The sequence below is a fragment of the Marmota marmota genome, unplaced genomic scaffold (genome assembly GCF_001458135.2).
Source record: "Marmota marmota marmota unplaced genomic scaffold, marMar, whole genome shotgun sequence".
Taxonomy (NCBI): Eukaryota; Metazoa; Chordata; class Mammalia; order Rodentia; family Sciuridae; genus Marmota; species Marmota marmota.
Genome location: NW_026000221.1, coordinates 19,248,565 through 19,273,195, shown reverse-complemented (window position 1 = coordinate 19,273,195; position 24,631 = coordinate 19,248,565).

Below are 24,631 nucleotides of genomic sequence, written 5' to 3'. Positions count from 1 at the left end.
ACTGACATGATTTCATTCTTTGGGCCTGAATGGAACTCCACTATGTATATGTACCACATTTCTTATCTAATCATTTATTGATGGGACCTTGGCTGATTCTGTAAAGTGGTAGTGCTGGGTTTTGTGGGAGTTCTTTTTTTAATTTTAGGAGGAACCTCCGTACTTATTTCTATAGTGGTTATACTAATTTACATTCCCACCAACAGTACCTGGGAAGCCATTCGAAGTAGCATAGTAAAATATACAGCCTTCCTGTTCTATACTGTCTGGGCATGAGTCATGCTTTTGTGCTGCATGCCCATGCTGTATAAGCTGTCTGCCTATTGAGTCTCTTAGTAGCTTTCCCTGTTATCAGATTGACTGCCATGGTATCTCTGTTCAGGTAACCCTCAGAACAGCATGTATTTAAAACTTATGATAACTTATTGCTGAAATTTTCCCTTTTGTATTTTGCACTGTGATTGACCATGTAATGGGGGAAAGTGAAGCCACAGATAAAGCAATGGGAATCTACTGTATTCCTCAAAATTTAATATGACTTTTCAATTGATGCTTTTACATGCATTAAATAATGATTGAGTGACAAACTTTCTCCATTGGCTAGTTCATTTCTTTGATGGTACAGTGGTTTTCAGTTGAGACTTTCCTTATTTTTTTACAGAGAAGAAATGGAAGACAACTTGAGTTTGTCCAAGTCCTACCAAGTAGTAGTGCTAAAATTGAAACAGAAATATGTTTTAAAAAGTCAGGTAAAATTCCTTTTAAAAGTTTATGTGCCCCCAAATTTATAATATGCATGAAGAATTAAAATCTAATCATAGTTTGAAGACATAATATAGTTAATGTCAGTATTAAAATTTTTATGTTGTGTGTTACTCTATTATGTGTAATTATAATGTGTCATATATAAATTAATTAAATTTTAAAAAATACAATAAAATAATTGGTTAATTAGATGATGCAAAATAAAAATATTCTACTATATATACAATTTTAATTTATATTAGCAAAATATATTTCTATAAACAGTGTCAGGCAACTATACAATTTCTATTCTATTTTTTACTTAAAAATAACAAGTGTATATATTATTGTCCTTTTAAAAATGCATCTTGTAGATGCCCTTGATTACTTTAACCAATTCAATTTTTAACAGATTATATAAAATGTTTTGCCATTACAAATTCTTATGTTTATCATTTTTACACAATACCTTTGTTATATGTTCTTTTATTTCTTTAGCAAGTTCATGATATAATCTCAGAAAAAAATTAAAAGCTGTGCCTTTTTAAACAAATGTTTTGAACAATTTTTTTTTGTTTAAATAAATGGATTAATTAATTAGAAGTTTATTTTTCCATGTGTTAGGTACTGATCAGACTGCTTGGTTTTGGCAAGCAATGGCTACCCCTTTCACTCAAACAATTATAAATCATGGAATCATAAAATTCCAAAGATTAGGAAATATTTATTTAGCATCTACTATGTGCAAGTGAAAGCTCTAGGCTCCAATAAGACATAACAGATTAGTCCAACTTTCTTCTTTTTATATATCCTTAATATAGATTTTATTGTTATTAAATCTATAAATTTCTTACTGCATCATGCCCAATATCCTAAAAAGATATAGTAACATGATAACACACAGGACTTTTTTAATATAATGAATTATCATTACTTTTATTCACTTTTTTCCACTGTGATATTCTTTCAGTATCCAAAGAGAGTCTGGATGCTGTAAAATCAAGCCTGAAACCAGCTATTACATAGCAATTTCATTTTGTAATTATGTTAAAGCCTTGCTTAGTATTGTGTGTCTCTATGTGTTTGTGTGTAGACAGAGAAACAACTTCTGGGGAGGGGAAGATGATACTACACAATATTGGACTCTATGTTATTCAAACTGAGCCCTTAGTTTATCAGTAGCTTAGACCTAGAGAATCCTATACTTTTCACCAATCTAGCCCTTCTTCATACAAGTCAGAAAACAAAGTCAGAAAGATACAGTAACTTACATTAGCTATGCAGCTAATTAGTGCCAGAACTATTTCTTACGATTTATTAATCCAGAGGCTATCATCTAGATGAAGTTTGAAAACATACTGGGTTTTTGTAGTTGACTTTGTTTTCTTTCTTTCACAGGGAAGCAGTGAGATTTGCAGTCACACTGTGTGGGGTCTTTCACATTGTCCCAGTAGACTAAATAAAAGACTGTGGATGGAATGCAATGTTATTTCAAGATCATAAGATGTTTTAAAAACAGATGGCAGTACACATGAAAGATCACAGGAGATGCAGTTCACAGCAGTAATTAAAAAGATCCTGTACAATAGAAAGGCTTTTAAATTAAGCAGTAAACTTTACATAATTAGGCATTCTTTTTTGTGTTCTTGTTCGGCACAGGTTTTTGACAAAATTTCTGCCCTCCCCCACCCCAACTCAATAGTATCTTTTTCTGTATTTTATGCAGAAAAGGCATTTGAACATTGTACCCGGTGAAATATCAGAATGGGAGAGTGAAATAACTACCAGCAAAATCACTGAAACACAGAATAAGAATTTTCCTCAGGCCTTGAGCAAGCCCATTCCGTCATCTGAAAAAAATTGTCCATAATATCTACAGAAAGGAGAGGATTGCTTTGAAGAGGAAATGCCATAATGTAGAAATTCTTTGAAACATTAAACAGGGCAATACAAAGGCGTTAAGATACACTTTCTCCAATTTTTAGTCCTGAAAATGTGCCTCGTTTCTAAAACAAAGGATAAATGAAAATAGAAAAATTGGATCTGGTGTAAATTTCATGGATTTATTTGCTACATTGCATAAGTAGAGACATAGATATCAAAAAATGGTCAAGACTTTCAACAACATCATCTAGCCCAAGAATTTGAGTCTTTTGATTCACACTTTACAGAGTCACTGCTGTGGGCCAGTCATTGAGTTGGGTATTCGTAATTGCTAAGGCAAGCTCAGTTACCTGAGGCATTTATCTATTAACACTGTGTGTAGGAATTTTAATAAAGTGTAGTATATGAACCAAAATCACCTTTCATGGATTAAACAGTCAAGTTTTTAGCATGGGGAAGATAGGCTTATTGTGGTAGAGTATAAAACATTATAAGCTCTCCTGCAGAAGCAAACTTTGTTGCAACAATGAGTTTAGATTACCCACAGAGTGTCCTATTACCACATGGAAAATTTTATTTTTAACCTTTCTAACATGGGACCCTGAAGAAATTTCCAGATTCTTGCTTTCATACTTGCATGGTTCTGATTTTGGGCAGTTCAAAAATCTCTTTTACTCTTTGGATTTGCATCTTTATTCACTCCTTGACCATCATGAATGGAAAGTCTCTCAGGTAGAGGTCATGGGATTTAAATAACATCAGATAAGAGGCTGAAATGCAATATGTATGGTCTCTGTGGATTTCAAACTATCCTCCATTATCAACCATTCTAAAAGAAATGCAAGTTTCTCACTAGTTGCCAGATTTTGCAACTCTCTAGAGCACAGGTGACATTCTTATTTGTATAATCATTTATTCTAAAATTTTGCATCCATAGATAATGTAAATGGAACCAATTTCATTCCTTTGGAGAACTGTACCTCCCCATCCAATGTAATTGTGCCAAGCTGGTCCAGCAGTACCATGTCCTGTGCTTATGCTGTCTGGGTCCTTCCTTGTCATATGATAGTCAGATAATGGGAGAGTCTCCCACTTGTACCGCATGGGTGAGGGAACGAGTTCCCCTCTGGAGGGAAGAGCTGGCTGAGAAATAAAGGCTAAGAAAATAGTACTATGAAATAGACACAGGACACAGAAGTATAGTTTCAGTGTGGGAGAAGTCTTGTCTCTGCTTGCTTCTTTAGGAAAAACAGGATATAGGTGGGGGGTGGGGGGGTTAGGGTAGACAGGCTGTTTGGCTCTTAAAGGGTCACACCCATCTCCTGTGTTGCCCAGGACCTTTAAGCAGAGCTGGGAGTTCATGAATAGGGGGCCATCTCACCAAGAGGAGTGCAGCTGTGAGTTTTTAGATACCAGATCTTCCCACCCAATGGCTTCAATGCCTATCTGGTCCACACACATTTCGCAGGTGGCTTCCTGTAGGAGAGAGTGAATTATCTGGAATCACAGGCTGTGGGCCTGGAGTTGCCAATAATCATCTTTCTGACTGCATGAAAAAAGCACTTGATACAACCAAACTCAACGAAACTCCAAGGAGACAAGCAAATCTGAAATCTGAATGATACAGAGTCTTGGTGGATTCACAAGGACAACTGCTACAGCCCACCCTGAATTTGGATCTTTTTTGTTTTCTTTTTCTGAGGCTATTTTAAGAAATTGTCAAAGGAAAAGTTCTGAAAAATGAGTGAATAAATATAACCTAAGTTATTAGTAGGAGGTCTTCCATATTAGAAAATTTCTGAGTTCTAATAGATAAGCAAATTATTAAATTACAGATGGTTCCACAATTTAGCTATTGTGAATTGTGCTGCTATAAACACTGATGGGGCTGCAACCCTGTAGTATGCTGTTTTAAGTTCATTTGGGTATAGACCTAGGAGCGCGTCCAATGGTTTTTCCATGTCAAGTTTTCCAAGGAATCCCCATACTGCTTTCCAAACTGGCTGCACCAATTTGCAGTCCCACCAGCAATGTATGAGTGTGCCTTTCCCCCCACATCCTCGCTAACTCTTATTGTTTATATTCTTAATAGCTACCATTCTGACTGGAGTGAGATAAAATCTTAGAGTAGTTTTGATTTGCATTTCTCTAACTGCTAGGAATGTTGAACATTTTTTTCATATATTTGTTGATTAATTGTCTATCCTCTTTTGAGAAGTGTCTGTTCAGTTTCTTGGCCCATTTGTTGATTGGTTGTGTGTGTGTGTGTGTGTGTGTGTGTGTGTGTGTTCAGCTTTACTAATTGTTTCTTTTGCTGAGAAGAAGCTTTATAGTAATTGTGGAACCAACCTAGATACCCTTCAGTCGATGAATAGATAGAGAAAATGTGGTATACATACACAATGGAATATAACTCAGCATTAAAAGAAAATAAAATAATGGCATTTACAAGTAAATGGATGGAGGTGGAGAATATTGTGCTAAATGAAGTAAGCCAATCCCAAAAAACCAAATGTCAAATGTTTTCTCTGATATGAGGACGTGGACTCATAATGGGAATGAGGTGAGGGATCATGGGAGGTGAAGGAAGGGATCATGGGAGTAGGAAAAATGGTGGAATGAGATGGACATCATTACTCTAAGTACATGTAGGAAGACACAAATGGTGTGAATCTACTTTGTGTACAACCAGATATATGAAAAATTGTGCTCTATATGTGTAATATGAATTGAATTGCATTCTGCCATCATATATAACAAATTAGAATAAATCAATAATTTTTTAAAATTACACATGGCATTTTCATTGAATTGTGATCTGAGTACAAAATTGTGCTTCTGTATCAGTGAGGCATGTTCAGCAGGTATTTCTCAGCAGAGGTCATGGTTAGCTAAGTCAAGTATATGCAGGGATGGAGGGGAAGGACTTATGTGAAAATAGGATGAAAAACCTGAGTCAAAAAGTAAAATGTATTTGCAGTTGATTAAAGAATCACAATCTAATAGTTTCGTCTCTTGAAAAATCTTACCTGCCTTAAATGAAAGAGAATACTGACCTCATTACTGCAGGTGGTCAAACAGATGGCTGTATCACCTTTGGCTGGAGAATTAGCAGAGGAAATTCAGACACTAGGCAGGAAATGGGAGCTTCACATTCTGTGTAAGAACCCCTGATTTCTTTAAAATGCAGATCATAAATAATGGCATACAACACAATAAAGCCTTAAATCTATTCCTATTTAAACAGAAGATATCATCCTTTGTATACATGGGTCTTTTGTAGAAGCAATGTCACTTTCAAGATAAATCTTTCTGGGAAGAAAGAAGCAGGTTTACTTCAATTTGCAGGGATAATACATCTGTCAGAGAACATCCAGCATAGCTCACATGTGGGCAACTTGTCAATGGGCGACATAGGACATCCAGAAACCCAGGTAAATCAGACCAAACCATGGCACTGGATCTGACAGTGCTATCAGACCTATAATCACAGCTATTAACGATATAATTCAATGCTTAGTCCAGACAGAGGTAATTTGTGCAGAAATTCTAAACTCACTAGAAATGGAAAAGGCAAAGGATTGGACATCATGAAAAATATTGCCAACTAGAAGGAATCAGGAAACAAATTAGAGATCACTGATCATCAGAGAAATAAAAATTCAGGAAATAAGTTAAATAACACTAATGGGCAATCATAACCAAGGATTAGCAAAATACCAATAAATACCAATTTTTAGGAATCAGATGTTTATTTCCCCTCATATTTCATTCATGAAGTATATTCAACATCACAGAACAAACATATTCATAAAAGTACATGTAAAGTACAAGTAAATGTACACATTTATGTGTATGCAAATGTATATATAGATATATATTTATGCATATGCATACATACAGGTGAATACATATATTGACATACAAATGTACATTTACCTGCCATCAAAAATGAAATATAGCTATCATAGAGTCTCATTAGTGATTCAAAGTTAATAAATATTTGGAATACAAATTAACAAATAATTACTATGTTTGGAATTACAGTGGAGCATTTCAGGGACATACTCCCCAAATTGTTTCAGTTGCTTCTCAATACTGTTACCAATTCTGATTCCAAAATTCAGGACACCAGCAGGATTTATTGTTAGGTAGAGTGGATTTGCTCCTGTCCTCAGTGATCCCAACATGCTGTTTATTGTTAAGTTTCTTGGTGCTCTTTAGCTGTCATTATCCACAGCCGGCTGTGCACCACTGCCCCAAAGAATGTTTGAACTACATCATAAGTTTCTGCAGATGCATCAAAGACAATCTTCATGGACTTCAAGGCAGGTGTTTTCATTGTTCAAGCTTTGTTTATTTCTTTTCTTTTCATGAACATAGCTATGAAATTATTAGGTGTTTGATATCTGGGTGAGCAAGGAGTTACCATAAATAAAATATGCTAAAAACAGTTGAAAGAAGAAAGTTTGATGCTTGGTAAAGAAAGTAAGGAAAAACATCTATTTTGACCTGAGTGATCTTACAGGTACTGCTGCCCTTTTGTGAAACAAGTATAAACTTTAGACTTGGAAAGTTTTACAAGGAAACCAGAGAATAAGATGACTGCTAGAGAATAAATTAAGGTATTAATTTCATTGTTTAAATATATATGGTTTTTAGAAAGATTCAATATTCATTTCAACTTCATTTATAGAAAATATATTGTCCTCTCTTTCAGATGACTAATTGAAATATTTTATGTAGGACCAGCTGATGTATGAAAAACAATCCTTAAAAATTATTCTGCAGTTGTATGTTGAATTTGTGATATTTATCCATGAATCCCATACATTCATTTTAAAATACAGAACATTTGTAGGTAGGTAGAGAAATGTACTTGTATACATACGGGTGTTCCAGTGCATTTTTGGACCAGAATCTTTATTTTTCAATTAGCTTGATAACTACTTTTTTTTATTAAGAGGAGGAAGTGTTTATTTGAGCTCATTATTTTGGAGCTTCAGTCCATGATCAGCCAACTACATAGCTCTGAACCAGAGATGAGGCAGAATATCATGGTGGAAGGTCACCGCGGACGAATCCAGTCCAGGACACGACGCCACGAAACAGAGAGCGCTAAAAAATACTCTTGATTCAAATGAGGAAAACTTTAGGCCCCGTTTGGCACATTGTAAGTTCAAGAGCTGGCCAAAAATACATCTTAGGTCACAGTTTTACATGAACAAAAATATTTTGGGATGGTTATAGTGCACATGGCGTTAAATTCCTTTATTTGTCCTCAAAGATTTTGTGATGACATAGTGTTACTTAGTTTTCAGATGGAAGATCCTTCCAGCATCCCCTCATTTCTTATAGTCCATTCTCTGTATCTTCTCATTGAGTCACTGTGGTTTGCTTCATGAAGGGTATGTAAAGCTATTCGAATATGCATAGGTGGCCTAGCACTCAATCTAATGTCTTCTGTTTACATCTGGAATGTTCTGAGTATTTTCAATGAATAATATATCAAAACAGCAAAATTCCCTTCTATGTAACCCATTTGAACTAGTCTTTGACCTCAGTGTGAGTTTGGTTGACTTGGATCGACAGAATGATTTCCTGTATTCTGAATAGCTGTGGGAAATCATTCTGTCAATCCAAGTCAACCAAACTCACACTGAGGTCAAGAGAATGGTGGTTCTTTTTTTTTTTTTTTAATTTCAAATGGCACAAATTGATCCTTAAGATTCAAATATTTTTGTTTTAATCTATCAGATAATTTTAATAAAATTGAACAAAGATACATAAAACAAATTGGGATGATACGTTGATCTCAAGTTTCTTAAACTCTTCAGTGATAAAATGGTACCCAGAATATTTGTGGGTTTTTGGTATTTTTAAGAAATGTTGCCTTTTCTTGTAATTCTAACATGTATGAGGATCAGTCATATATTTAAATATTAGAGATAGTTTAAAGAATTAACAGATGTACAAGAGATATCTATAATTCCATGTTTGTTTCAGCATTATTTACAAACAGCCAGTATATGGAAATAACTCAAAGATCCATTAACAGATGAATGCATAAAGAATGTGTGTTACATACACATACACACTACTATTCAATTTTTAGAAAGGAGAAAATTCTATCATGCATGACAACATATGCTAAGTGAGAGAAGCCAGTCAAAGAAAAGGATTAATACTACAGAATTCCCTGTACATGAGGTACCAGAATGGTCAAACTCAGAAAGAAGGAATGAAATGATGGTTATCAGGACCTTGGAGGAAGGGGACATAGGAATTGTTTTTGATGGGTATAGATGTGAGAATTTGAGAGATCTGTTATATAATACACTACTATCTATAATTGACAACATACTACTGTGCACATTGTGTATACTTAATAGTGCATATTTTGAAATATGTTAAGAAGATAATTTCATATTGTGTTTTTATCAAAATTGAAAATACATACACACAAACATTCCAAAGACAATAAGGAAAAATTTAAAAGAGACAGACTTGGATGTGGTAGTTGTACACAGGTGTATGCCTATGGCCAAACTCATCAAGATATATATATTTTAAATGTGTACAATTTCTTACATGTTACTTATATGCACACAAAGCATCAAAAAAGAATCAACATGTTCACTTTAAGTGTAAAAACAAAAAAAATTTGAAATCTCATTCTTTTGTATGCTAGTATTCTGCTCATATGAAATCATCTTGCTGTGGTAGAGCTTAATAATGATGCTCTCAGTGGAGTAGGGTGATGGAAATCCTCACTCCAGAGCATGTGTTGGGACACTGGAAACATGCCCTGTGGTGGAACATACCCTACAGGGACTCAGGGCATGCCATCATTCTCTGTGGGGAACAGAACTTCTAAGATGAAGTACCAGTTTGACATTTTGTGTCGTGTGGGTATGTGTGTGAAGGTACAGAAGTCAGGAAAAAGATTCTCAATCTCTGAAATCATAAAAGGAAGTTTTATCCTTTTCAAGTAGAAACCAAATTAATTAATCTAGAAATTGTTTCTTCAATTATCTTGATTTGTGTATGTGAAATTGTGATTTCTTCACTTCAGGGGACATTGGTTCACTTCATGAGTTCATTTTTTCATTTGTTAATAAACATTTGATGGATTAACTGACTTTTTTTTTTTTTGATTGTATAGTCCAAGGAAGATGAGCTGGTAGCACTATTGTAGTCTACAGATAAAATGGATCTTACAGTGGGTGGAGCCATCCCTTTGAGGTGGTGAACTTTTTACCTAACTAAGTTTGAATCTGACAAACCTTAATCTGGTATATATGCCATAATCAGAATCCTTTCCTAAGACCAATGCATTCATGATGGGAGATTTGTAGAGAAAATTATTTTACATTTTTGAAAAAAATTTCTTTGGTATATTCAGGTATAATATGGAGACAACATCAGAGGTTTTTGAGTATATATACTTAAATTAGAATTCTGGTCCTACTACTTATGAGATTTATGACTTTTATACAGTTTACATAAAATCATGATATTAAGAATATCTGTTTAGGATTGTTGTGATCATTAAATCACAAAGGGACCACGTTCAGTACTAACCAATTACTCAATGAATGTGAGTATAATTGTTATTATTACCTGATTTTCACGAAGCTAAATGATTTTTGTATTGATTGTACAAATGTTGGTGCTATAAACGTTGAATCTACATTGAAGGTTTCCTTTATGGGCTGCTTCTTATGGATAGGTATGTTTGTTAACTACTGATATCTTAAGGCAAAAGTACTTACAGGGACTTTTTTTCATCAGAAATGACTGTTTTATTTTGCAGAATTCAAAGAAACACAGCATAAACTATTCTCTTAAGACTAATTGCATTTGTTAGACAATTATTAAACAAATACACATACTCAGAAGTATATTTTCTGACATTTAATACCCTAGTCAAAAGTAAAATTTGAATTAAATGTGGGAAAAAGTGTCATTTATTTTTTAAGGAGAGCATAAGGTGATAAAAATAGTCTTTCAATTAATGTTCATGCCCTTAGAGTCATACTTTGGAATTAATGTAAATTAGTCCCCAGAAATATATTTCAATAAGTCATTGGAGGAGAGAGAGAAAAAATGATATAATCATATCCCCTGAGAAATAAATAACTTTTCTTCAAGAAAACTTGAACTTGAGCTTCTGGACCAAAAGTGACTGGATCAAGAAACTCAGGTTAAAACAGAAGTAGAAAAAAAAAAAAAGGACATTATTCTTAAGCAGGACAGTCTCCTTTTGATGAGATTTGCATAAATCCCAAAGTCCAGCAGAGAAAAATGGACAAGAAAAAAAAGACAAGTAAGATAAAAATTACTTAATAGAATTCACAAGTCTTAGGGGATTAACAAGGAAACAACAAAAGACTGCAAAACCATTTCTGTATCCTTAAGAGGAGATCATTCAAAGCTATTCTGAAATCAAAGAAAACAAAAGCTACCTCTCAAGTCCATCCTTGTGACAAAAGAAATTAAATCTGAGCCCAATTTATATTGGACTTTGTTCCTAAGAATAAAATGACTTAAAATAATATATAAATTCACTTTGGTAGGACTATAATAAATTATAAAAAGATTTACCATTATGTTTGAATTTTTTGCCAATTGTTTTAATTTTTTTTTTCCTGTGCTGGGAATTGAACCCAGGGCCTTATGTGTGCTAGGCAAGTGCTCTACCACCAAGCTACATCCCCTACCCTGCCAATATTTTAAAAGTATATTATTTAAGATTCTATCTACTTGATAACCCTCTTTCTATAAGATTCACATTTCTGAGTTGTTATTTTAAGTATCAAGTTGCCTGGTGATTAAATCCATTAACACAAATACACACAGAGCAAGGTGTCTTCCAGAACTGTATGGTTTTATTTCTTTCTCATTTAAAGATGTAATAAGGGAATACTATCACATCTCTTCACTTGCAGTGCATTTGGTTTTGCTTCAGATGTAGAAAAACCAAATGCATTTTCTTCTAAGAATCTTATTTTGTTTTGCTTGGCGATAAGTGTTTATCTAAATGCTTAATTTTTTCTCTTATTTTTTTCCATCCAGTGGGACATTTCCAGAATCTAAACTGTATTACTTTAAAGACATGTGCATATGAAAACAATACTATCAAAAATCTTTCCATAATTAAAAGTTGTCTCCTTAATGCTCAGATCACATTTCACAGGAGAAAATCTGTTACGGAAAAGGCTTTGGGTTCTTTTCCTAGTTGAGTCTGGAAATCAGGATCAAATTTGTCTGCTAATAATGGTGGTTCTTCCTATAATGAATGAAGTTGAAGGATAAAGTCTAGAAGGTGAGAGTAAGTATAGGTGTTAACAGAACAAAACATCAATTCATAGGTAGTGGGCAATTCTTTCTCTTCTTACCTGAGACTTCACATAGTGCTTAAAAAGCAAAGTTAACAATTAGGGGGCTAAGGAGTGGACCGCACACTCTTGAAGGTGACCAAAACTCTTGTTAAGCCTGAGTGTGTATGACAATTTGCTTAGTCTTATTACACATGGCAAACCTCAAAGGTCTACCTTGGAGGTACAATTCAAGAAGTCTAGGTTCAAGCCTAAGAAATGGCATATTTAAGGAGACTCCTAGGTGATTCTGATGCTGAGGGATGCTGAGGGTAAATCTAATGATGACAAAGTCTGTTTTGACGTGTCCGAATGGAGCTGATGTAGCACGATGAATTATTCTCTTTTATTGGTGTTACCTGTTACATTTTCTCTTTTTTCCCCCTCCATTCTTGGACATATCAACTGCTTTGAAGCTGGGACTTCTTTGTTGTACTTTGTACCTTTAGCATTCTGTATTTCTTCTTCCCTTTTAATTTGCTTTACTGGGATCTCATTAAGGGTTTCACTCCACAAGCCCAAGAGTTGAGTGCAGGGGTCAGAAAAGCTCCCAGGTCAAATCTGGCTGCACTCACTTATTTACATATGGTCTCTGCGGCTTCTGTGCTACAATGGTAGAGGTGAGCAGTTGCAACAGATACCATATGGCCCAGAAAGCCTAAATATTTATTATCTGGCTCTTTACAGGAGAAGTTGGCTGAACCCTAGTAAATTCACAACAGATGGCATCTTTGGGCCTATTTAGGAGCATGTTCTAAGAAATCTGAGAGGGGATGCAAAGGTGATGACTTAATAGCAGCCAGAAGCCTAGGTTGAATTTTTCTAAGTTCATATATTGCATCATGATAAAGTATTGTCTGGTGGTATTAGGACAGCTGATATCCAATTTCAGGAGTGAAGCATTTTGTGCCAATATCTCAGGATATGGACTTCAATCTGAGAGACCAGCTCTTACCATAACCCATGCTTAGTGGCTAGCTAGCTAATCAATTGTTCATTTAAGTCTAAAATTCTTTTGTATCATCTTGAGTCTCATGACAGACCCCCTGGTTTGCTGCAGCCAGGGCTTACACAGATACAAATCAAGCTGATAAGGCATTAGAAAGGGATTATGAAAGCCAGCTTAATTAAAGAAACTTCAATGGGATCATAAATAATCAGTGCAAGTTATTAACTTTTGACAACTGCTCATCCGTATTGAGTTCCAATGACTTCTGGCCTATGAAGTCCTTAATCTAATTCTGAGTTCATGAGGGAAAAATACCCTTTGTAAAACATTGACAATAATCTACAAATCTCTGAGGATGAAATTTCCCAAATACACACTCTATATTTTCTTATATTTGTATCTTAGATCCCATTCTTCTTTTCAGTGTGGAAACTCCCCTGGTTAAACTTCAATCTTTCTTTGTAAATATTTCTTTCTTTGTAAATTCTATATTAGCCATTGTTGGAATTGTTATTTCCCTTTCTATTAATTCAGTGTACTTTAATATTTTCCATAATAGTAGAAATCCAATTTGGCAATAATACTGCCTTCTCAATAGAGCATAAACTCTGTGTGGCCACAGCCTGTAGCTTATTCTGTTCTACATGCCTGAAATAGTGACCTACATATAATGGATAATCAATATACTAGCTGAACTAATCACAGTTTACTCTCTCATATCATCTATGTGTGTGTTTACTTGGTTCATATATGTATACATATGTTCTGTATATGGAGGTTTCTAAATTTTCACAACAGGAAAAACTTTACACTTTTCTTCTATAATCATTCTGAGAATTCAGCACCATTTATAATTTTGTTAACTTTTACTAGCTCTTTGTTTAATCATATCATCAGAAACAGAGCAAAATAAATAGTGCTCATTTTTGGAAGAATAACCAAATTGCATGATATAATTTTATAATTTGTCAGAGAGAGAAACATTCTGCTGTGTTATGCTTTCACAGAGAAGTGTCTCCTTTGTCCAATATATCTATAAAATAGATTCCTGCATGGTTTTACATGTAAAAATGTGGAATAGAGAAGGATAGGTTACATCTTATGAATGAAATGATGTCAGCAGTGTCCAGTGACCCACAGGAGGTCACCAACAGCTTCTTAGAGGTTTTAGTAGGTGTCATCTAAAATCTCATATTCCAAACTATGCTACAAAGGATATTATTGGTTGGTGTGGCAGACATTGGCTTAGGTAATCATTCCTAGATCTTTAGTTATGTTGCTATTTTTTTAAAATCTACAAAATAATACTGATTATTTCTTAATCTAGAAGTAATGGAATATGTTGTGGAAAGAAAGAATATTCAAGTAAGAATGACTGATGTCTTCGACCTAATCAATTGTGGAAGGCCCCGGTTCCTAGTAACCATCCTCTCTGGAATTGAGGATTTGAACATATGAATTCTGGAGAAGGGAACACAGCATTCAGGACACAGCTTATGCAAACATAATTAACATGAAAAGAAAAGAAGAAGTGAAAAATGTGGCGTCATTTTACAAACTCAAGTCTCAACAAAAGACAGCTGGATTCTAATATCTTCATTGTCTGTTGGTGAAGCTATTGTCTCCTAGGTGTGCTGTTGGAAGGGGAAGGACCAGAATGCCAACTATATATGCTATAAAAATGACTTTCTTCTGTTACATCTTCCTTTTGCAAGAGTACACCAAAAAGAAAGAACCAGCCCACTGTGCAGAGAAGATGGGTAGAAAGATCCATCAACAGCACCGATTCTCCTTTAGACTTCTCTTCAAAGGAAGGCAGAGCTGGGCAAAGGACTTTACTATTCTAAACTAAACAGCAGTTAGAATAGTTAGGTGCTTCAGCCTAAGGGCAAAAACAACAGCAAAACCCATTCGAAAAACTGTGACCAAAAGAAATAAAGCTTAATTAAGATTTTGAAAAAACCCAACATCAAATACCCTCAGGTCAATAACCTTTGTAATTCCAACAGATTTAATAGTGTCTGGATGTGAAACAGGTTTTTTTTTTTTTTTAAATTTTAATTTTAATTTTTTTTTTTTTTTAGTTTTTCTGTGTTTAACTGCAGTATTTCTCAGAGGGAATAGTGGAAGAGTGGCCCAGGAGGCCTGGATTTTCCAGAGACTTCTCCAGGAGGTGGCTGAGCACACCTAGGAGAGAATAGCTTCACCAACAATGAAGATAATAGAATCCAGCTGTCTTTTATTGAAATGAGAGTTTGTAAAATGATGCCACCTTTTTCATTTCTTCTTTTCTTTTCATGTTAATTATGTTTGCATAAGCTGTGTCCTGAATGCTATGCTCCCTCCTCCAGAATTCATAGGTTCAAATCCTCATACCCGAGAGGATGGTTACTAGGAGGCGGGGCCTTCCACAATTGATTAGGTCAAGGGGGCGGAGCCCTGGTGAGGCTGCGTGGCTATAAAAGAGGCCAGAGAGCGGGAGAAGGTTATTTTTGGCGGTGGGTTTAGTTGGAGAAGCAAGATTTCCTCAGAACCAGACCACACTGGCGCCCTGATCTTGGACTTCCAGCTTCTAGAACTGTGAGAGATAATGTTCCTACTATTTATAAGGCACCCAGACTATGGCATTTGGTCACACCGGCCACAGGGCTGCGTTTGAAGTGGTTTTCCATTTTAAATGAAACGGTGACTATCAAGACATAGAACCCACGTAAAGAAAACTGCTTTGTAGTCGTCAACAGTTTGTGAGTGTAAAAGATTCAGGAGATCAGAAAAATTTGCTGTTCCAGAGGGAAGTCTAATGTAATGTGTTTACCAAAATTGTTTGGTAACAATACGCAGCTGCCCTTTGTTGAAATGAATAAAGCCATCACTGTGACAAGTCAGGGAAAGAAACATGGAATCATGAGGGGGAACAACGGCTGCTTTTGAAGACAGGAGCTGTTTCTTATCAGTTTCCATGTCTGGAAGTTGTTAGTGGGAAAATATCTCTTCCTAATGGGGGGAAACCTGAGGAAGAGTGCAGTTTTGAATTGCGATTTTTCTTTTTCCCCTCTTTGTGCTGAGGGCAAATGCCAGGAGTTGAATTTTGGGAGAAGTGTAGGATTCAAAGGCCAAGGAGTGAATCTACTTCATGGTATGAAACATTGGTAGAAGCCATAGAAGATGATCCTGGAAGTACCATGTCTCAATTCGGGAAGAACTCACCTGGCAGGAATAAAGGAGGTGTTGTTGAATTGGCCAAACCTGTGGGTAATTGGGTGAAAAGCTTGTATGAAAACTCGTGTCCTCAATCCTTCTCTAGAATTCACCAAGTTGAGAGCGGGCCTTGGAATTTATATTTTACGTAAGGATGCCCAGGTGGTGGCTAAAACACACCTGGGAGACTCAGGACTTGGAGAATGTCCTAGGTAATTTCTAGAATCGGTGCTAGCATCTATAAAGACTTCCCAGCAGGTGGGCTTGAGTGAAGAGGTTGGGTTTCTTACAGGACCCAAATGGATCCAACTAAGCTCACAAACAAGAGACCTTCTGGATATTTGTTTGAAATTGGATGAGAAAGGACGAAAGGCCCAAAGTAACTTGAGTAAAGGAAGAAAGCAGTTCAGCTTCCTTTAAAGAAATATGTGGCAGTTGAATTGCAGCTGACTTATTATGCTTGTTTTGAATGGATGCTGGAGACAAATATCACCTGCGCAGAGATGGACCTGTCACCAGGAACTTGGAGGGAGATTGTAAATGGGGATTGAGAGCATCTGCAAGTCCTGCCGTGAAAAGGGCCCACCTGTCTCTGGATGAACCGAATAGCCATCACTGGTAAGTCGCTTCTTATTTTCCCTTTGACAGGCAAATGCAAGTGTGACTTATTTGGTTTTTTATTGTTTTATGATGTGAAGTATAATGAACATGTGCTTACATAGGGAAGGAACTCAAAGGGCGTAGGTGGTACACGGAAGAGAGAAGATGATTATTCTAAAGTAGAGAAGGATAAGAACAGTTAATATTTTAAAAGTTTTGCAAAACTTTTATGATAGTTTTGAGAGATTGCTTTTAGTACTTTTCCCTCCAGGTTGCTGGCATGTACCACATCATCAAATGTTGTCTAAACTGCTGTGAGTAGATGCTAACTGTCGGGAACACATTGCGGTGGAGACAGTTGGGAAGATGTGCCACGCAGGGTGTGGGGGAGGATGTGTCATTATAGCATCAGGTCTATACATCAGTCAAAAGACAGATTTATAAGAACATTAACCTTGTGCAAATAAAACGGGTGATGTGGCTTTGGTTGGCAATGAAGAAGGCAAAATGACATACAGCCCACAGCCTGTTCTTTTTCTTTGTGATGAAAAGGATTGCAAAATAAGATTTTAAGTATTTACAATCATCTAATAAAATGCTTCATGAGTATTTATGAGGTACTTCTTTAACAGGGTAAATTGTAATATTAATCAAAATCAAGACTACTACTTGGAATTCTTCCAAGAACCCACATCACAGACAAAGCTTTTCAGGTATTTTCCAATTCATTAATTCTCAGTTAAGTTGTTTATTCCATTCTTTCTGCATGTACAAGAATGTAGCTATTTGACAGGAAGTCAAACAATCCCAATATGAATTGCTGTTTGCTGGCTTATTAGCTAAATCATGATGACTTGGGATATTGTTAATATTAAATAATATCCCTTCTAAGTGAATATGCATGAATGCAATTTTATTATGTTATGATTTCCTCTGTTCTGGTGATTGAGACCCCAGGAGGGCAAACTCGTACATCAAAGTTAATTCTTAGCACATTTTTCTCCCTCACTCCTTCTCTCCTTTACCAATTGGCCATTAATCAGTAGGGTAGTGGTTGAGGTGCAGTGTTTTACTGGAGCAAAATAGACCATGGTGGCATTTAACTTGAAACCCAAAGATATGATTTTCTTCAAATCATCTGCATTAGACTCGGGGAAAAAAAAAATCTCAAGAATGACCTAGGTTGCCTTCACTTTGGGAAGCCCAGTTTGATAGCATAAAAAACATGAATCAGTATTCTACAAATGGTTTGAGACAGATTGCAATAATTCCTGCATGAAGGAATGTTTATTTTAACCGTAAGTTGTTTGATCAAAGTTGGGTTTGAGTCTCTTGGAATCTCACAAACAATATTTACAATTTACTCTTGCATTTTACTTTATCCCACTCCCAAACTGATGTTACAGCTCTCCAGGGTAGAGAAAAAGTTAAAAGGTAGAGTTAAATAGTATGACCTGCCATGATAAGATTTCTCCTAATCCAAAAAGTATGTGACAATGCTGAATTTTTTCTGAGCCCAGTGTTCCTGAAAAACGGGAACAGGGAAAGCTAAGAATTATCCCTGTTCCTTTTGTGGTACTGGAAGTGATGCCATCGTACACATGACTTGGGTAAAACTAAAAGGCAAACCCTTGTGCCTATGACAGGACTAGACGCAGACTCTCTAAATCCTTATTTCTCTCAAATTATTTGCTGTTTTTCATTTAACTGATTTTGTCCACCAGGTAATGTCCACTTACTTGACTTGGTGAACTTTAATAATCAGCTTTATCTCTTTAACCCTCCATGCTGGCCTACCCTTGAGCACAGGGAAAGGGCACTAGCCTCCTGAATGGCTCCTGATGAGATGTGGCTGACCTGGGGGGGAGGACATTGGCAAATAGCGGTCTAATCATGCCACCTGCTCATACCATGTCTCCACACTTGGTTCTTTCTAGCCTTGTTGTTTTAAAAAGGTGCCTGGGATTTGTTTTTATCAGCTTTGGTAAGATGCACAAGGATTCAAAGAGTTTTTACACTCACAGGTCCCTTGAAGCAGTAGGCACAGAAAGCCACAAGGGGACCCGTGAGAAAGCTCTAGGGCCACCAAGAAGCCAAGGGAGGAGGGGGAATGGGTAACAGCCTTTACTGCCACTTCCACAGGAAGGAGTGCATGAGGGAGGGCAAGAGGCCTCAGGATTGGCTAGGTTGAGTAACTTCAGCAGGCTCTGGGACACAGACTGTCCCTAAGTTGTCTGGTACTTGACCTGAGGGTTATTAAGTGGGATAATAACATCTCCCACCCTCCTGCATAAAAACCCTGTATGAATCTAGTGTTAGAGGTGGTTGGTTCCAGATTGGTTGGTTACATATGAAAGTAGCACTCTACAAGTAAGTTGTTCACTGTCTCCAGGAATTTAGATGTAAGAGGACCAGTCCCTTTAAGATCAAGGTATCAAGATGTCAAAGCTTCTAAAGTGCAAAATAAAATTGTTTCTATACTTGTTTGTTACTCCATAGAAAAGGAAAACCGTTTTCTGTTTGACCTTTGGAGTACCTGCAGATTATTATGGACCAGTAGGGCTGGTTCCTTCTGGAGGCTCTAGGGGAGACTGTTTCCTAAACATTTCTAGCTTCTAGAGGCTGCTTGCATTCCTTGGCTTATGACCCCTTCCAATTTCAGAGCCAGCAGTGGTCAAGCGAATCTGTCATTATGTCTCCTTCTGACTCATTTGCTAACCTTTTAAATGGACTTTTGTGAATACCTGGTGCCACATAGATAATCCTCTTTAAGGTTCATTGATTAGCAACATTAAATCCATTTATAGTCTTAATTGCCTTTCACCATGTAAGGTAACATCTACAAACTCCAAAGATTAGGATGGAGACATATTTGAGAGGCCATTATTTTGCTTAGTGCAATCAGACAAAAGTGCTCCTTGACTATTAGTCTATCTAACGCCATCCTGGCCTGCCAGCCCTGGATGAAAAATAATGTGATATGTTCCCTCAATAACTTTGTATAAAGAAAACTCAAAAGACTTAAAAAATTGTTTGACATTGAGAAATGGTACAGAATTGGCTCATCCATTTTGGGAGTTAATGTCAGATGTAACTTATCTACATATTTTTATAGAGAGTATAAATAAAGATCATTACATTGGCAGGAACCTAGTACTTGGCCAGGTTTTCTGCCTCAGTTTGTGTTGATTCTTATGTAATTGCTGTATGCACTTTAATACCATTGATAGACCAAGAGTTTTAGCATCAAACATAGCTGAAATTTGAATGCAGGTTTAGTTGTAGGATATTGAGCCAATTACTTAGAAACTTTGTGTTTCATTTGTCTACTTTGCACAATAGGGATGTAACTATTTGCCATGAAATTCATGAAAAAATATTTAAATACCAGAAAATGTAATCTAAAATCTTCTTTAAAATAATTTCATGGAGTAAAAAGGACTTTTACCTTATTTCTCCCACCTGAACTATATTTTTCTGCATTCCTACTTTAATTCCTGTTCACCTTCAATTCAGTTCAAGTGGATTTAAAATAGAATATAATTTAAAATACGAATCAAATCATGTTGTCTGATTAAATTGATTAGTAACTTGACGTTGCACATTATCTTACCTAAAGGATACACTCATTCATTAATTCAATTAACATTTGAGTATTTTAGGCTTTTAGAAAATATTGCAGAAGAACCTTATGGATTTCAGAATCTGTTTTCCCCACTAAGGAGTCATTTATAAACTAAGATAATATGACTGGGAAAGAGGCAGAAAAAGATAGTATCAAGTGTCAGCATGAACACTTTTATGTTGTGGAGGTAGGGTTTATAAGTCAGTGTGACTGAGCTAGGAAATGATGTAATGGGATGTAGAAACATGGAAGGACCCGCAGGAAAATAGAGGGCTTGACAAATTCCACCTACATAGTAAGACTACACTTCAAACAACCATAACTCTTCAACAGAGCCATAGAGACTGCCTGTAGCTGTGATATGTGTGGATTCCATGATTGTAAATTTTTCCTTTGCTAAGGAGATGATCTGATCAGCTTTTGATGATAGGAAGACTTTGTTAAATGATTCATTTCAGGAACTGCTATGGAGTTTGGTCAGAAGCTTCAGCCAAGATCACTGCAGTGCTCATTTAAAGAAGGGAGCATATGAGATCAGACCAGGTGTCTGGCCACTTTTTTACTGCAATGTTTGGTGATTCTACATGATCTTCAGAGGGACCCTAAAAATAATTTCATACCAACATAAGAAAATACTGTGTGGGAGAAAGAAAATGGACTCTGAAAAGACAGACTTACATTGTAGCCTTTGCATTCATAAGCTGCCTGGGCTTAGGCCAGCAATAGCCTGTCTGTTTCTTCACCATCAGGTAAATCATATCTTGGAGGCTTTCTTACAAGGTTTACATATACCTTACACATTGTTGAGGATTTGCCTCCTTATTTGATTTATTTAGATGGTTTCTTAAAAGTGGGCCCAGATCTGGGAGGACGGGGAATCTGGAATTCTTACAGAAATTCTTGACATTTCCACATGGTATAGTTTAAGAATATTTCAAAATATTTCACCTATTTCTAGAAAGACTTCCAGCACCTAGAACTGTAGTTTTACATTTAAAGATGTCTGCAATTAGAACCTATAATAATTTTTCCCCTTAATTCTTAGTGCCTAAGTTAGTCTCTGCCACATGAAAGCATGCAATAACTATGTTGATAGATTAGTAAAATCATGTTATGAACAGGAACAATAAAATATTCAAGTAAACAAAAATATAACTAAGACTGAAGCTTATTTAATAGATACCTAGTAATCAGTGGTACCATACTAACAATTACCATTATTATTGACACATTTTAATATTTATTTTATAAAATACCTACAAGTTGATAACAGTTTGGCATTTTCTCTAAACCTCTTTTAATATAGGTGATATAATTTGGGTTAAGTAATTCTCATTCTTTGTGATGATAGACTGTATGTTCATCTGGAAGAAGGAATTGAAAAAGAACTTAAGCTATATTCCCCAAAAGAACTGTACTGTCCCTTTCATTGGTTTTGAGATCAATACCAATATATATCTCAGAACTTTTTTCTATAAATGGTATCTAGGAATATATTCATCTATAGTGACCAAAGTCAAGCTTATATATAAAATTTTGGAAATGTGATAAGCTGAAGTAATCACAGAATTCTCCTTTCAGATTGAGATAATTCGATATCAACAGGGAATTTCAAGGCATCTTTCATCGGCTCATTAATTTCTGTGTTAGAATTGTTTTGATGGTATCTGTCCATTTTTCTTGGTTGTGTATTCTACCATTTAAGATGATACTGATACACAGGCTTCCCTGCTGTCGATCTCTACCTGCTTGGTTCTTTATGTAATAATGAACAATTAGAGAATCGGTGTCTATTGGTTTCTTTCAAATACATGATTTCCTACATATAAGATTCACAGATCAAATCTTGAGGTTGGCAGTGGTGCTGTAGGTGTCTATACTTAATTCTTCCTTTTCCTTGTATCCACTTCTGTCCTCGGCGCATTCTAAAGGCTGAGCTTTATGTATGTATATGGCTTTCCCTTCATATCTACAGGTGAATGGTTCTAGGACCTCGTGGATACCAAGGTATGTTCAAGTCTCTTATGTAATATAGCATAGCTTTTGCATATAACCTACACACAACCTTTAATCATCATCCTTTAAATCATCTCTAGATACTTATAATACCTAATACAATAAAATATTCTTTTTGGTCATTATTCCCTAATCAGTACAGACAAAATTTTTTTCAATTATTTTGCTCCATAATTGGTTGCATCTGTATATACAGAACCCACAGATATAGAGGGTGGACTGTTACTCCCTTTAATAATGCCCACTTGGAAGTTGTTGAGCATCTTTTATTCATCCTATGGGAAATCAGTCATTCCCATGAAACACAATCAACCAAAAGCCCTTCTTCCACATCTGTGCTATTTTCCCTCCACTCTCTCCTCCAGGTATTGCTAGAAAGTGTATTATTGTGTTTTTTTTTTTTTTTTAGTCACAACAAAGGGAATCTGCTTTGGAATCTTAAGCATATACATATTTATGTTTTTATGAACAAAACACTTAACAAGGACTGCAAGGATTTATGTGGTCTTTCCTCTTTTGGTACCATATTCTTAGCTTTCTGCTCAAAAGTTACTTCCTTTTCCATCTCTAGTCTTTTCATATGTTAATTACTGTATATAGGAAAACTTTCCCCTGACCCTTAATAATGCACAATGAAGGAAGGCTTTCCAGATTTCAGCTACAAAAGAACATCTTGTAGAACTGTCTATATAATATTTATATAATAGTAATTTATATATTTCATAAGTTAGATATAAATTATAATTTTATATATAATATACAATATATAATTTATATTATTTTACATATTAGTAATATAATTGATAATTTTATATAATATTACATTTATATAATACAATTGTACATATAATCTACTATTTCAACTAAACTGTTGTTAACCCTGGTAAAGTGAATCTCTAGATTTCAAGTCTATTTCTTTATCAAATTGCCATAATGTATTCTCCTTTTATGTCTATTAATAATTCAAAACATCCAAATAAATGATTTAGTTAGAAAAAATGATAAAAATTTACCCACTATTTGATTATTTATATATTATATAATTATAATTTACATAATTACATATAATTAGTAATATAACCAGATAATTCTGATTGTATTACTAATATTTTATTTCCTCCATTACATATTTTAGAATTTTTATAAATAGTTGTCTATTATAAAAATAAAGTTTATGGGAGGTCATTGCTTTGCAGTAGCCGCCTGCACTGGGCCCCAGTTGTCCAGACCAAATCATATCAGTGACTTGTGCTATGAGCCACTAATGAAACTGAACTTTAAAACAAGCCCATTTCCAAAAAACGGGAGATGCCAGTCAACCCAAGTAAGCATAATAAGGAACTCCTGTGTTTAATGCTAAAAGGAAAATAACTTTGAACTGAGTGTTTTTGTCCTCTGACTCTTCAGCCCTCAACCTCCTCTGCTCAGCTCATGGGAACACTCAATCTGTTTTCCAGAATGAGGTGTTGCTCAATTCTAGATTCACAATGAAAGCCAGTCAGGTCTTCAAAGGAATTTGTTATAATTTTTTCTGACTCTATACACATCACATTTGCCCTAGATTATGAGATCCTTTAATACTAGGGTGTTTCCTGTCTTTCTCACCAATGTCTCACACGCTACTTGTGACAAAGTGAGCACTTTATGAATACCTGTCAAATAAATGAATGTTACCCATCAGTCACTAAACGAATTTAAAAGAATTGCATGGAAATCTAAAGTAAAATTTACAAGGTTAACTCATGACTCTAACACAAATATCAAGTGAAAATCTGTCATAGAATACATCTATACATTCATGTATATAACATCAATGGGGCAACAAGATGCTAAAAAATGGGTTCAAAGATGAATCTCAGAGATGGAGAAAACATCGGCAATGCTGAAATGAACATAACAGGTATAAAACTGGCTGGATTCCTATTGGGCAATAAAATGTGTGGTGTCAACTTTTCTACAGATTAGAAAATTATATACTTACCAGGCCATGCTCATTTTTATTGTTATGGACAACAATCATTTGCATAATCAGTTTTCCACAACTAAACTTCTGTCATCTGTTAGTTATAATACACAGTTAATGGTCTTACAGGTGCTTATCCTACGGCATCAGAGAATTTACAGATCTCCACTGTGCTGAATGGACACCCAGTAATCTCCCTTGCTTTTTTCCAAGTATTTGACTCTTCTCTCTCTCTCTCTCTCTCATATTCATATATATATATATATATATAT